This window comes from Nothobranchius furzeri, unplaced genomic scaffold (assembly GCF_043380555.1).
Source record: "Nothobranchius furzeri strain GRZ-AD unplaced genomic scaffold, NfurGRZ-RIMD1 Scf053, whole genome shotgun sequence".
NCBI classification, from domain to species: domain Eukaryota; kingdom Metazoa; phylum Chordata; class Actinopteri; order Cyprinodontiformes; family Nothobranchiidae; genus Nothobranchius; species Nothobranchius furzeri.
Window position 1 is genome coordinate 75001 of NW_027223070.1, and position 10000 is coordinate 85000.

The following is a 10000-nucleotide window of genomic DNA, read 5'->3' on the forward strand; positions in this document are numbered from 1 at the left end:
GCCAGCCTCCAGCAGCTGATGGCGGGGTGCAGGAGCTGCAGCCAGCGTCCAGCAGCTGATGGTGGGGTGGAGGAGCTGCAGCCAGCCTCCAGCAGCCAGCCTCCAGCTAGTGATGGCGGGGTGGAGAAGCAGGCAGCCTCCGTCAGCTGATGGCGGGGTGGAGGAGCAGAAGCCAGCCTCCAGCAGCTGATGGCGGGGTGCAGGAGCTGCAGCCAGCGTCCAGCAGCTGATGGTGGGGTGGAGGAGCTGCAGCCAGCGTCCAGCAGCTGATGGTGGGGTGGAGGAGCTGCAGCCAGCCTCCAGCAGCCAGCCTCCAGCAGCTGATGGCGGGGTGCAGGAGCAGCAGCCAGCCTCCAGCAGCTGATGGCGGGGTGCAGGAGCAGCAGGCAGCCTCCAGCAGCTGATGGCGGGGTGGAGGAGCAGAAGCCAGCCTCCAGCAGCTGATGGCGGGGTGCAGGAGCTGCAGCCAGCGTCCAGCAGCTGATGGTGGGGTGGAGGAGCTGCAGCCAGCGTCCAGCAGCTGATGGTTGGGTGGAGGAGCAGCAGCCAGCCTCCAGCAGCCAGCCTCCAGCTAGTGATGGCGGGGTGGAGAAGCAGGCAGCCTCCATCAGCTGATGGCGGGGTGGAGGAGCAGAAGCCAGCCTCCAGCTGGTGATGGCGGGGTGCAGGAGCTGCAGGCAGCCTCCAGCAGCTGATGGCGGGGTGCAGGAGCTGCAGGCAGCCTCCAGCAGGCAGCCAGCCTCCAGCAGCCAGCCTCCAGCTGCTGATGGCGGGGTGGAGGAACAGAAGCCTCCAGCAGCTGATGGCAGGGTGCAGGAGCAGCAGCCAGCCTCCAGCTGGTGATGGCGGGGTGGAGGAGCTGAAACCTGGGTCGGACCTGGTCTGCAGCAGGGCCCATTACCACTCAGAAGCTGATGGCAGTGTGTGTTTAGGTCCCTGCGGGGTGGATGAGCTGAAACCTGGGTCAGACTTGGTGTGCAGCAGGGCTCAGCACCCTCCAGAAGCCGATGACAGTGTGTCTTTAACTCCCTGCCTGGTGGGAGAGCTGAAAGCTGGGTCGGACCTGGTCTTTAGCAGAGCTCAGCAGCCTCCAGAAGCTGATGGCAGTGTGTGTTTCATCCCCTGCGGGGTGGGAGAGCTGAAACGTGGGTCGGACCTGGTCTGCAGCAGGGCCCATCACCATCCAGAAGCTGACGGCGGTGTGTGTTTAAGTCCCTGCGGGGTGGGAGAGCCATAACCTGGGTCGGACCTGGTCTGCAGCAGAGCTCAGCAGCCTCCAGAACCTGATGGCAGTGTGTCTTTAATCCACTGCGGGGTGCAGGAGCTGAAACCTGGGTCGGACCTGGTCTGCAGCAGGGCTCAGCAGCCAGCAGAAGGTGACGGCAGTGTGTGTTTAGTTCCCTGCGGGGTGCAGGAGCTGAAACCTGGGTCGGACCTGGTCTGCAGCAGAGCTCAGCAGCCAGCAGAAGGTGATGGCAGTGTGTGTTTAAGTCCCTGCCTGGTGGGAGAGCTGAAACCTGGGTCGGACCTGGTCTATAGAAGAGCTCAGCAGCCTCCAGAAGCTGATGGCAGTGTGTGTGTTTTGGTCCCTGCGGGGTGCAGGAGCAGGAACCCGGGTCGGACCTGGTCTATAGCGGAGCTCAGCAGCCTCCAGCAGCTGATGGCAGTGTGTGTTTAATTCCCTGCCTGGTGGGAGAGCTGTAACCCGGGTCGGACTTGGTCTGCAGCAGGGCCCATCACCATCCAGAAGCTGATGGCAGTGTGTCTTTAATTCCCTGCGGGGTGGAGGAGCAGAAACCTGGGTCGGACCTGGTCTATAGCAGAGCTCAGCAGCCTCCAGAAGCTGATGGCAGTGTGTGTTCAAGTCCCTGCGGGGTGGGAGAGCTGAAACCTGGGTCGGACCTGGTCTATAGAAGAGCTCAGCAGCCTCCAGCAGCTGATGGCAGTGTGTGTTTAAGTCCCTGCGGGGTGGGAGAGCTATATCCCGGGTCGGACCTGGTCTATAGCAGAGCTCAGCAGCCTCCAGCAGCTGATGGCAGTGTGTGTTTAAGTCCCTGCGGGGTGGGAGAGCTGAAACCTCGGTCGGACCTGGTCTATGGCAGAGCTCAGCAGCCTCCAGAAGCTGATGGCAGCGTGCCTCTAAGTCCCTGCCTGGTGGGAGAGCTGAAACCTGGGTCGGACATGGTCTGCAGCAGGGCTCGGCAGCCTCCAGCAGCTGATGGCAGTGTGTCTTTAAGTCCCTGCCTGGTGGGAGAGCTGAAACCTGGGTCGGACCTGGTCTATAGCAGAGCTCAGCAGCCTCCAGCAGCTGATGGCAGTGTGTGTTTAAGTCCCTGCCTGGTGTGAGAGCTGAAACCTGGGTCGGACCTGGTCTATAGAAGAGCTCAGCAGCCTCCAGCAGCTGATGGCAGTGTGTCTTTAAGTCACTGCCTGGTGGGAGAGCTGAAACCTGGGTCGGACCTGGTCTATAGTAGAGCTCAGCAGCCTCCAGCAGCTGATTGCAGTGTGTGTTTAAGTCCCTGCCTGGTGGGAGAGCTGATATCCGGGTCGGACCTGGTCCACAGCAGGGCCCATCACCCTCCAGAAGCTGGTGGCAGTGTGTGTTTAAGTCCCTGCGGGGTGCAGGAGCAGAAACCTGGGTGGGACCTGGTCTGCAGCAGAGCTCGGCAGCCTCCAGCAGCTGATGGCAGTGAGTGTTTAAGTCCCTGCGGGGTGGGAGAGCTATATCCCGGGTCAGACCTGGTCTAAAGCAGGGCCCATCACCCTCCAGAAGCTGGTGGCAGTGTGTGTTTAAGTCCCTGCGGGGTGGAGGAGCAGAAACCTGGGTCGGACCCGGTCTACAGCAGAGCTCAGCAGCCCCCAGAAGCTGATGGCAGTGTGTGTGTGTGTGTGTGTGTGTTTAAGTCTCTGCCTGGTTGGAGAGCCGATACCTGGGTCGGACCTGGTCTGCAGCAGGGCTCAGCAGCCTCCAGAAGCTGATGGCAGTGTGTCTTTCATTCCCTGCGGGGTGCAGGAGCAGAAACCTGGGTCGGACCTGGTCTATAGCGGAGCTCAGCAGCCTCCAGCAGCTGATGGCAGTGTGTGTGTTAAAGACCCTGCGGGGTGGGAGAGCTGAAACCTGGGTCGGACCTGGTCTGCAGCAGGGCTCAGCAGCCCCCAGAAGCTGATGGCTGTGTGTGTTTAAGTCCCTGCGGGGTGGGAGAGCTGAAACCTGGGTCGGACCTGGCCCGCAGCAGGGCCCATCACCCTCCAGAAGCTGATGGCGGTGTGGGTTTAAGTCCCTGCGGGGTTGAGGAGCTGAAACCTGGGTCGGACCTGGTCTGCAGCAGGGCCCATCACCATCCAGAAGCTGATGGCTGTGTGTGTTTAAGTCCCAGGGGGGTGGGAGAGCCATAACCTGGGTCGGACCTGGTCTGCAGCAGGGCTCAGCAGCCTCCAGTTGCAGATGGCAGTGTGTGTTTAGTTCCCTGCGGGGTGCAGGAGCTGAAACCTGGGTCGGACCTGGTCTATAGCAGAGCTCAGCAGCCTCCAGAAGCTGATGGCAGTGTGTCTTCAATTCCCTGCGGGGTGCAGGAGCTGATACCTGGGTCGGACCTGGTCTGCAGCAGGGCCCATCACCATCCAGACGCTGATGGCAGTGTGTGTTTAAGTCCTAGTGGGCTGCAGGAGCTGAAACCTGGGTCGGACCTGCTCTATAGTAGAGCTCAGCAGCCTCCAGAAGCTGATGGCAGTGTGTCTTTAAGTCCCTGCGGGGTGGGATAGCTGAAACCTGGGTCGGACCTGGTCTGCAGCAGGGCCCATCACCATCCAGACGCTGATGGCAGTGTGTGTTTAAGTCCTAGTGGGCTGCAGGAGCTGAAACCTGGGTCGGACCTGCTCTATAGTAGAGCTCAGCAGCCTCCAGAAGCTGATGGCAGTGTGTCTTTAAGTCCCTGCGGGGTGGGATAGCTGAAACCTGGGTCGGACCTGGTCTGCAGCAGGGCCCATCACCCTCCAGAAGCTGTTGGCAGTGTGTCTTCCATTCCTAGTGGGGCAGGGGAGCAAAGACCTGGGCAGAGGAGCGCCTGTCTGCATCCGATCCGGCCCCTCAGCAGCCCGCCGTGAGCCTTAGAGAACCCCCCCCCCCCCCAGCGGGCTCCAGGAACCGGGCCCTGCGTCGGACCCAGCTCAGTAAGGCCCTCCCTCGGGCCCTGCAGCAGGTGGCCCCGTCTATGCAGTCGAAAACCCCGCGAAAATCGGTGTAGAAACGCCCGAGAGGCGTGGTGCGGTTCCCCCGGCCGGTACCGGGTCCGGACCGGTCCGGAAGTCCACCCAGAACACTGCCTGGGGCTTCTGGGCGGCTCCCCAGGCGCAGGCAGTCGAAAACCGCGTGAAAATCGGTTCAGAATTGACAAAACGGCGACCTCGTCGCTCCAAAAACTAAGTCCAAACTAAGCCTTTCGCTTATCGCTTAACGCTTAAGGCGGTCGGCCTTATGGCCAGTAAATGAAAAGTGCCTGCGCCCCTGGAGGTTTTGGAAGGTGCGAGCGATGACCATGCTCGGGTTAGTAGGTGAGGCCATCGGAAAACCAGCGTGAGTTGGCGGGTTTGGGTGGCAATCTATTCCAGGCAGAGTCGACTATCTCTGGGCATCAATTTTGGGATTTTTCCGGCTCTGGTTCTGGGAGAAACGCAGGGGCAAAGTGCACGAGCCGCGGCCGATTTTGGTGGCCTGTCCCTGGGCACAAAGTCTGAGGAGTGTGGGCCTGGTTCTCCGAAAAATACCAGTCTGCTGGAGCTCACTCCCATGGCTCCAGGGGGCACGGCACACCCCCCGGTAGCCGACCAAAGTGCTCTACTCGGGCCAGACTCGGACCCACGACCCGGGGTGAGAACCACAACTACTGGTCATCCTTTTGACCTCCAGGGGGCGCGGCAGAGCCTCCCCAGTCCGACGCAAGTGCCCCACTTGGGCCATACTCAGACCCACGGCCCGGGGCGAGAACCACAACTACTGGTCATCCTTTAGACCTCCAGGGGGCCCGGCACAGCCTCCCTAGACCGACACAAGTGCTCCACTTGGGCTGTACTCTGACCCAAGTCCCGGTGCGAGAACCACAACTACTGGTCATCCTTTAGACCTCCAGGGGGCCCGGCACAGCCTCCCTAGGCCGACACAAGTGCTCCACTTGGGCTATACTCTGACCCAAGTCCCGGGGCGAGAACCACAACTACTGGTCATCCTTTTGACCTCATGGTCATCCTTTAGATCTCCAGGGGGCCCGGCACAGCCTCCCTAGGCCGACACAAGTGCTCCACTTGGGCTATACTCTGACCCAAGTCCCGGGGCGAGAACCACAACTACTGGTCATCCTTTAGACCTCCAGGGGGCACGGCACACCCCCCGGTAGCCGACCAAAGTGCTCTACTCGGGCCAGACTCGGACCCACGACCCGGGGTGAGAACCACAACTACTGGTCATCCTTTAGACCTCCAGGGGGCCCGGCACAGCCTCCCTAGTCCGACACAAGTGCTCCACTTGGGCTATACTCTGACCCAAGTCCCGGGGCGAGAACCACAACTACTGGTCATCCTTTAGACCTCCAGGGGGACCGGCACAGCCTCCCTAGACCGACACAAGTGCACCACTTGGGCCATACTCTGACCCAAGTCCCGGGGCGAGAACCACAACTACTGGTCATCCTTTTGACCTCATGGTCATCCTTTAGACCTCAAGGGGGCACGGCAGAGCCTCCCTAGTCCGACACAAGTGTCCCACTTGGGCTATACTATGACCCAAGTCCCGGGGCGAGAACCACAACTACTGGTCATCCTTTAGACCTCAAGGGGGCACGGCAGAGCCTCCCTAGTCCGACACAAGTGTCCCACTTGGGCCATACTCAGACCCACGGCCCGGGGCGAGAACCACAACTACTGGTCATCCTTTAGACCTCCAGGGGGCCCGGCACAGCCTCCCTAGTCCGACGCAAGTGCTCCACTTGGGCTGTACTCTGACCCAAGTCCCGGGGCGAGAACCACAACTAATGGTCATCCTTTAGACCTCCAGGGGGCACGGCACAGCCTCCCTAGTCCGACACAAGTGCTCCACTTGGGCTATACTCTGACCCAAGTCCCGGGGCGAGAACCACAACTACTGGTCATCCTTTAGACCTCCAGGGGGCACGGCAGAGCCTCCCTAGTCCGACACAAGTGTCCCACTTGGGCTATTCTCTGACCCAAGTCCCGGGGCGAGAACCACAACTACTGGTCATCCTTTAGACCTCCAGGGGGCACGACACAGCCTCCCTAGTCCGACCCAAGTGCTCCACTTGGGCTATACTATGACCCAAGTCCCGGGGCGAGAACCACAACTACTGGTCATCCTTTAGACCTCCAGGGGGCACGGCACAGCCTCCCTAGTCCGACACAAGTGCTCCACTTGGGCTATACTCTGACCCAAGTCCCGGGGCGAGAACCACAACTACTGGTCATCCTTTAGACCTCCAGGGGGCACGGCACAGCCTCCCTAGTCCGACACAAGTGCTCCACTTGGGCTATACTCTGACCCAAGTCCCGGGGCGAGAACCACAACTACTGGTCATCCTTTTGACCTCATGGTCATCCTTTAGACCTCCAGGGGGCCCGGCACAGCCTCCCTAGGCCGACACAAGTGCTCCACTTGGGCTATACTCTGACCCAAGTCCCGGGGCGAGAACCACAACTACTGGTCATCCTTTAGACCTCCAGGGGGCACGGCACAGCCTCCCTAGTCCGACACAAGTGCTCCACTTGGGCTATACTCTGACCCAAGTCCCGGGGCGAGAACCACAACTACTGGTCATCCTTTTGACCTCATGGTCATCCTTTAGACCTCCAGGGGGCCCGGCACAGCCTCCCTAGACCGACACAAGTGCTCCACTTGGGCTGTACTCTGACCCAAGTCCCGGTGCGAGAACCACAACTACTGGTCATCCTTTAGACCTCCAGGGGGCCCGGCACAGCCTCCCTAGGCCGACACAAGTGCTCCACTTGGGCTATACTCTGACCCAAGTCCCGGGGCGAGAACCACAACTACTGGTCATCCTTTTGACCTCATGGTCATCCTTTAGATCTCCAGGGGGCCCGGCACAGCCTCCCTAGGCCGACACAAGTGCTCCACTTGGGCTATACTCTGACCCAAGTCCCGGGGCGAGAACCACAACTACTGGTCATCCTTTAGACCTCCAGGGGGCACGGCACACCCCCCGGTAGCCGACCAAAGTGCTCTACTCGGGCCAGACTCGGACCCACGACCCGGGGTGAGAACCACAACTACTGGTCATCCTTTAGACCTCCAGGGGGCCCGGCACAGCCTCCCTAGTCCGACACAAGTGCTCCACTTGGGCTATACTCTGACCCAAGTCCCGGGGCGAGAACCACAACTACTGGTCATCCTTTAGACCTCCAGGGGGACCGGCACAGCCTCCCTAGACCGACACAAGTGCACCACTTGGGCCATACTCTGACCCAAGTCCCGGGGCGAGAACCACAACTACTGGTCATCCTTTTGACCTCATGGTCATCCTTTAGACCTCAAGGGGGCACGGCAGAGCCTCCCTAGTCCGACACAAGTGTCCCACTTGGGCTATACTATGACCCAAGTCCCGGGGCGAGAACCACAACTACTGGTCATCCTTTAGACCTCAAGGGGGCACGGCAGAGCCTCCCTAGTCCGACACAAGTGTCCCACTTGGGCCATACTCAGACCCACGGCCCGGGGCGAGAACCACAACTACTGGTCATCCTTTAGACCTCCAGGGGGCCCGGCACAGCCTCCCTAGTCCGACGCAAGTGCTCCACTTGGGCTGTACTCTGACCCAAGTCCCGGGGCGAGAACCACAACTAATGGTCATCCTTTAGACCTCCAGGGGGCACGGCACAGCCTCCCTAGTCCGACACAAGTGCTCCACTTGGGCTATACTCTGACCCAAGTCCCGGGGCGAGAACCACAACTACTGGTCATCCTTTAGACCTCCAGGGGGCACGGCAGAGCCTCCCTAGTCCGACACAAGTGTCCCACTTGGGCTATTCTCTGACCCAAGTCCCGGGGCGAGAACCACAACTACTGGTCATCCTTTAGACCTCCAGGGGGCACGACACAGCCTCCCTAGTCCGACCCAAGTGCTCCACTTGGGCTATACTATGACCCAAGTCCCGGGGCGAGAACCACAACTACTGGTCATCCTTTAGACCTCCAGGGGGCACGGCACAGCCTCCCTAGTCCGACACAAGTGCTCCACTTGGGCTATACTCTGACCCAAGTCCCGGGGCGAGAACCACAACTACTGGTCATCCTTTAGACCTCCAGGGGGCACGGCACAGCCTCCCTAGTCCGACACAAGTGCTCCACTTGGGCTATACTCTGACCCAAGTCCCGGGGCGAGAACCACAACTACTGGTCATCCTTTTGACCTCATGGTCATCCTTTAGACCTCCAGGGGGCCCGGCACAGCCTCCCTAGGCCGACACAAGTGCTCCACTTGGGCTATACTCTGACCCAAGTCCCGGGGCGAGAACCACAACTACTGGTCATCCTTTAGACCTCCAGGGGGCACGGCACAGCCTCCCTAGTCCGACACAAGTGCTCCACTTGGGCTATACTCTGACCCAAGTCCCGGGGCGAGAACCACAACTACTGGTCATCCTTTTGACCTCATGGTCATCCTTTAGACCTCCAGGGGGCCCGGCACAGCCTCCCTAGACCGACACAAGTGCTCCACTTGGGCTGTACTCTGACCCAAGTCCCGGTGCGAGAACCACAACTACTGGTCATCCTTTAGACCTCCAGGGGGCCCGGCACAGCCTCCCTAGGCCGACACAAGTGCTCCACTTGGGCTATACTCTGACCCAAGTCCCGGGGCGAGAACCACAACTACTGGTCATCCTTTTGACCTCATGGTCATCCTTTAGATCTCCAGGGGGCCCGGCACAGCCTCCCTAGGCCGACACAAGTGCTCCACTTGGGCTATACTCTGACCCAAGTCCCGGGGCGAGAACCACAACTACTGGTCATCCTTTAGACCTCCAGGGGGCACGGCACACCCCCCGGTAGCCGACCAAAGTGCTCTACTCGGGCCAGACTCGGACCCACGACCCGGGGTGAGAACCACAACTACTGGTCATCCTTTAGACCTCCAGGGGGCCCGGCACAGCCTCCCTAGTCCGACACAAGTGCTCCACTTGGGCTATACTCTGACCCAAGTCCCGGGGCGAGAACCACAACTACTGGTCATCCTTTAGACCTCCAGGGGGACCGGCACAGCCTCCCTAGACCGACACAAGTGCACCACTTGGGCCATACTCTGACCCAAGTCCCGGGGCGAGAACCACAACTACTGGTCATCCTTTTGACCTCATGGTCATCCTTTAGACCTCAAGGGGGCACGGCAGAGCCTCCCTAGTCCGACACAAGTGTCCCACTTGGGCTATACTATGACCCAAGTCCCGGGGCGAGAACCACAACTACTGGTCATCCTTTAGACCTCAAGGGGGCACGGCAGAGCCTCCCTAGTCCGACACAAGTGTCCCACTTGGGCCATACTCAGACCCACGGCCCGGGGCGAGAACCACAACTACTGGTCATCCTTTAGACCTCCAGGGGGCCCGGCACAGCCTCCCTAGTCCGACGCAAGTGCTCCACTTGGGCTGTACTCTGACCCAAGTCCCGGGGCGAGAACCACAACTAATGGTCATCCTTTAGACCTCCAGGGGGCACGGCACAGCCTCCCTAGTCCGACACAAGTGCTCCACTTGGGCTATACTCTGACCCAAGTCCCGGGGCGAGAACCACAACTACTGGTCATCCTTTAGACCTCCAGGGGGCACGGCAGAGCCTCCCTAGTCCGACACAAGTGTCCCACTTGGGCTATTCTCTGACCCAAGTCCCGGGGCGAGAACCACAACTACTGGTCATCCTTTAGACCTCCAGGGGGCACGACACAGCCTCCCTAGTCCGACCCAAGTGCTCCACTTGGGCTATACT